Source organism: Neofelis nebulosa, chromosome 4, assembly GCF_028018385.1.
Source record: "Neofelis nebulosa isolate mNeoNeb1 chromosome 4, mNeoNeb1.pri, whole genome shotgun sequence".
NCBI lineage: Eukaryota > Metazoa > Chordata > Mammalia > Carnivora > Felidae > Neofelis > Neofelis nebulosa.
In genome coordinates, this window is record NC_080785.1 from 168,893,639 (window position 1) to 168,899,813 (window position 6,175).

The following is a 6,175-nucleotide window of genomic DNA, read 5'->3' on the forward strand; positions in this document are numbered from 1 at the left end:
TCAGGGGTGGCGGGAGGGGACCCTGGCAGCTTTGAGATCTGGCTCTTCTCTCTGCAGTTGTCTCCCCGCCCCCTCCACCTGTAAGATTGGGGGGGGGGGGGGCGCTGTGACTGCCTGCATCCGGAGTCGCTGCTAACACAGATGTCCCACCCCTAGGGCGTCCAGACCAGGTGGGGATCCTCCCCATGCCCTCTGTCCTCACAAAACTTCTGTGATGCCCATGATGTCCCTGCAGAAGCCCCCACCCAGACCTGCTGCGACAAGCTGTGCCTACGCCTTGTTGGCTCTGCCCTCTGGACCGGGGCTGTGCCTGTGCAGCGTGGGTAACCTGACCCGGGTCCGCCACCTGGCTCTGCCCCACGTGTTAGGGCGTTCCTGAGAAAACGCAGAGAGGGAACAGCACGGTAGCCAGGAATTTTCCAAAATGAATAAAGACATCAATTCACACACTGAAAAATCTCAGTGACCCAAAGTGAGGTTAAAAAAAAAAAAAATTCACGTACACACAAACTGCTAAAAACCAAAGGGAAAAAAATGTCACAAACAGCCAGCAGAAAGAACTACCAAACTAGAATTCTGAGCCCTTCAAAAATGTAAGTAAAGACCGACGGAAACTCAACCACCGCATCAGTTACGTTAAACGTATGCAGATCTAAATCCTCCGGTTGAAAGGTTAGGACCATCAGACTGGATGCAAGACCAAAACCAGACAACTTCCTGATTGCAAGAGTCTCACTTTAACTACAAAGAAACAGAAACTGAGGCTGAACGGTGGGAAAAATCGCCCTGTGCAAACACTGACCACACCTGTATCAGTACCAGACAGACCTTAAGGCAGTGAGCGTTCGTAACAGTTAAAGGACATTTCACGAGGATGAATGGGTCAATCCCACAGGAAGAAAGGACTGCCCTAAGTCTATGCACCAGAGCACCATTAGATATGTTTAAGAGTCGGCAGAACAAAAATGAGAAATCTATGACCCTAGTTGGAAATTAACACTGTCACATCTCTCTCTAAATGACAGAACGAACAAAAAATCAAGAAGGATCTTTAATAGTTGAACAGACTTTACCTAATCAGTATCTATAGAACACTACACCCAGCTCTGATGACAGTGGAATCAAACATGGGCTAAAAAAAGCCATATGTAAATTAACTATGTTGAACTGAATGATACTCTGATTACAATATACCAAAATTTCAGGATCCTGCTAAAGCCAACTTGGGGAAATTTACATATACATTAGAAAAGAAGAAAGGGTTAAAGCCAAAGGTCTAAGCTTTCATTTTAAGAAATAAGAAAACAGCAAATCTGACCCCAAAAATGGGAAATAAAATAGACCAAAAGTGAAGACAAATGAAATACAAAACAAACCATTAGCTGGTTCCTTGATGAAATCACAACAACAAATATATTTTATTTTATTTTTTAATTTTTTTTTCAACGTTTTTATTTTTGGGACAGAGAGAGACAGAGCATGAACGGGGGAGGGGCAGAGAGAGAGGGAGACACAGAATCGGAAACAGGCTCCAGGCTCCGAGCCATCAGCCCAGAGCCCGACACGGGGCTCGAACTCACGGACCGCGAGATCGTGACCTGGCTGAAGTCGGACGCTTAACCGACTGCGCCACCCAGGCGCCCCAACAACAAATATATTTTATTTTATTTTTTCAACATTTTTTATTTATTTTTGGGACAGAGAGAGACAGAGCATGAACGGGGGAGGGGCAGAGAGAGAGGGAGACACAGAATCGGAAACAGGCTCCAGGCTCCGAGCCATCAGCCCAGAGCCCGACGCGGGGCTCGAACTCACGGACCGCGAGATCGTGACCTGGCTGAAGTCGGACGCTTAACCGACTGCGCCACCCAGGCGCCCCAACAACAAATATATTTTAAAGAGCGAAAACCCAAGAGCGATGTCAAGGTCGAAAAGGGGACAGACAGCACTACAGACCCTATAGACCTTGAGGACACAGTAAGAGGGGTGACTTCTGGTTAGAACATAGACCACTGCAGCAGGCCATAACTTTAGCTGGTTAAAGACAAGATGGGAGCGTCTGGGTGGCTCGATTGGTTGAGTGTCCGACTTGATTTCAGCTCAGGTTATGATCTCACAGTTTGTGAGACTGAACCCCACATTGGGCTCTGTGCTGACAGTGTGGGGCCTGCTTGGGATTCTCTCTCTGCCCCTGCCCTGCCTGCATTCTCTCTCTCTCAAAATAAACTTAAAAAAACAAAATGCACTACAGAACCATACACAGGTGCAGCCAATGAAAACAGTCTTAGAGGCGCCCCCAAGAATTCGAAATAGAAATACATGATGCGGGGGTGCCTGGGTGGCTCAGCTGAGCATACGACTCTTGGTTTTGGCTCAGGTCACGATCTCATGGTTTCGTGAGTTCAGGCCCCTCATCGGGCTCTGTGCTGATGGCTTGGAGCCTGCTTGGGATCCTCTCGCTCTCTCCCTCTCTCCCTCTCTCTGCCCCTCCCCTACTCACGGTGTCTTTCTCAAAATAAACTTAAAAAGTTAAAAAATTTGTATATATATAACATGCAGCAATTCCACCTCTGGGTATACATGCAAAGGAAATGACACCAGTGTCCCAAACATCTGTACTCCCAAGTTCAGTGCAGCCCTGCTAACCAGATATGGAAACCAAGTGTCAAGGATGGATGAAGAAAATGTGTAGTATCATTCAGCCCTTTTTTTTAAAAAAGAAAAGCTTCGCCCTTTGCAACAACATGCATGGCGCTATGCACACAGAGGCAGGGGCCATATGACCTCTCACACGTGGAATCTAAAACTACATCTGAACTCACGGAGCCGGAGAGCACAGCGGCGGCCAGGGGTGGAGGAGACGGGCAGGTGCCGGTCGTGGGGTACGGGTTTCTGTTGTACGGCGCGCACATTCTGGGCGTACAGCAGACAGCCTGGCGGCCACAGTCACTGCTATCCCATATGCCTGAGGACTAACAGCGGACCCGGTGTTCTCACCGTACGCACACGTGGTCGGCTCTGAGGTGGCGGGTGTGTTTGTTACCCCGATAGTTCACCTTGGGCTAATTATTTCCTATTGTACGCGTGCATCAGACCACAACGAGAACCCTAAGCTTAAAAGAAAACGTAAAAGAAATATTTAATTGTAAACCCATCAAAGGGACGTGGATGCCAGGCCGTGGAGAGAAGCTGGGTTTTCAGGGGAAAAGCCACTGCCAGATGAACAGCGGCCGGCAGGCCACCCCCGGAGGCACTCGCCGAGTGGGGTGTGCCGTGGGCAGGGCGTTCTCTGACAAAAGGGAAGCCGGCTGGGGCCGGTGCCCGTGGGGGCGGCGCAAAGACCTGGAACCCGGAGGGGCTCGAAACACGGCAGGCTTTCTTTCTCCCTTGGCATTCTGCTTAGCGCTTGGCTGCTGGTGCGGGTGGGTGGGGTGGAGAGGCAGAGCGAAGTCTGTGGTCTCCCCGTGCCCGGAATCAGAGCCCCCGCTACAACTCGGGGCTGACAACAGAAACGCGGCAGCTCAAGGGGCGCCTGGGCGCCTCAGCCGGTTCAGCGCCGACTCTCGATTGCGGCTCAGGCCACGATCTCACGCATCAGGCTCTGCGCTGACAGTGTGGAGCCTGCTCGGGGTTCTCGCTCTCTCCCTCTCTCTCTCCCTCTCCCCAGCTCGCATGTGCGCGCTCAAAAAAAACATGAAAAAAAAATAACCCCTCCCCCAAGCAAGGCAGCTCGAGACAGGAACAAAGTTCAAGACGTGCAAACTGGAGGTGAGATGAAGCCAGGTAGGAACCCGGTCTCACCAGCGGCCCAACCCCCTGGTCCAGCCGGTCCGGGAAGGGGGGTCCTCATCTGTCACGCACGATGCTGGAGCGCGACAGCAATTCTGAGACGTGCGAAGGGGGAAAATGTAACCTGCAGCCAGGAGGAGCAAAAGCCGCTAAGAGAAGCAGACCCGCGGGGGACGGGACACCGAGGTGAGATGTCAAGGCTCATCGGGTGGCTGCTGTGGACCCGTTAAAAGAACGGAGAAGACGATGAGGCCGAGGTGAAGAGTTGGGAGGATTCGCGGAGAAACAAGCTTCAGACACGAGCGGGGCCTCTAGAAGGTACGAGATACTGGAGAAGACTGCACCGGAGAGCTTGAAAGCACACGGAGCAAAACGGAAAAGGACCCGTAAGTCTAAGACACATCAGGACCGGCCAAACTGGAGGCACAAGGGAAGAACAGAAACCTGGGGGCTCAGTCAGTTGAGCACCGACTTTGGCTCAGGTCGTGATCTCATAATCCGTGGGTTCGAGCCCCGCGTCGGGCACTGGGCTGATGGCTCAGAGCCTGGAGCCTGCTTCCGATTCTGTGTCTCCCTCTCTCTCTGCCCCTCCTCCATTCACACTCTTTCTCTCTCAAAAATAAACAAAGATAAAAATAAATAAAAATAAACAAAAAGGAAAACCACAAAATCAAACAAAATCCCCAGAGTGTCAGAGACCCTCGGGGTCAGATGAGATGGTCCTGCATGTCGATAACCAGAGTCCTGGGGGAGAGAGAAGCTGTGGAAAAACACGTATGAGCTAACAGTAGGAAATCTGCCAGAACTGATGAAAGACACAACCCACAGATCTAAGGAGCTCAACAAACGCCCCGCACAATGAATCCAAAGAAAACCACACATCACAGCCAAGTAACTCACACACGTAGTCTTACAAGCAAAGAGGTACGCAACCTCCAAGGGAACAATGATGGCAACTCACCTTACGTCAGAAGCAACCGGACGAGGTCTTTCAAATGTTGGAAGGCAACAAGGGGCGCCTGGCAGCTTCAGTCAGTTCAGCGTCCCACTCTCGACTTCGGCTCAGGTCACGATCTTGCATTTTGTGGGTCCGAGCCCCACGATGGGCTCCGCGCTGACAGCATGGAGCCTGCTTGGGATCCTCTCTCTCTCTCTGCCCCTCCCCTGCTCACAGTTGCTCTCTCTCTCAAAATAAACTTAATTTTTTTCTTTTAAATATGCTGGAAGGCAAAAAAAAAAAAAAAAAAAAACCCCACATGCACACAAAAAAATGAATCCACCTGCCAAGCTAAAATTCCATTTCCAACAAAAAACACCCACCGTTAGCGCAGGCAAAATAAAGCTGTTTTTCAGGCAACGAGAAGCCGTGACGCTTCGTTGCCCAAAAAAGCCACGCAACAAAAAATATGAAAGACTCTTCAGCCTGAAAGGAGAGGCCCCCGGATGGCATCTCCAGTGGGCAAGGATGAAGAGCACTGTGGAGTCAGCGTGTGGACCACACGTGTCTATGGATACGTGTATATGAACGCGTATTCAACAGATAATCACGCAACACAAATACAACACCTGGGAACTGTGGGCTTGTGACATTTGTCAGAAATAAACTAAATGGCGAGAGGAGCACAAAAAGTGGGGTCAGTGAAACGGGAAATACGTGTGCAGGTCGGCGCGCGCCCGCACGTCTGTCTTTGCGTTTATCTACCTGCTTACACATCACGGGGCCCGGTCTGGGCTGAGCCCTCTGGCTCGAACCCGGCACCGCAGGGCTCATGCTGGTCTCCGCTGTGAGTCTTGAGCCTACACTTGTGTCATCTGTGCTCCTTCCTCTCGGTCTCAGGTGGACGTGTGTACGCGCACATGTTTGCCTGCGGCCGCAGCGCCCCCCGCCCCCCGGCCAGCCCGCACAGGACTGCGACTCTGGGCGTGAGCTTCTGGGGCTTTCTCCTACCTTGACGCTTGAAGGACAGCCTGGCGGCACGCGGACGCCCAACTCATTTTACTTTACGAGAGGCTGCTGCCCGCGTGCCTCGCACGATGTGCCAGTTTGGAAAGTCTCCTCTTGCCCCGGTGGATTACTCTGTCTTCTTGCCTGCAGGCCTCGAGGACCATCGTCATCTTGACGACGGAGTCATTTTGCCAGGCGAGGCCTCAGAGGTGGCTGTTCCGTGCGCTTCCAAGGGGCCCGTTCAGCGTGGCGTTTCGGGGCTTTTCCTCTGTCTGGAAAGTTTCCTCCAACGGCGGATTTTAAACACGAGCTCCGCTTGGCCGCCTCCGGGCTCTGCTGGCGTGCTGTTCCTCCGTGGCCGGGCTTCCCCCACCTCTGCCTGCCCCCCGACGCGTGGCCACTCGCACCTCCTCTCCTTTCATCTCCTTCTCCTGCCTCCCC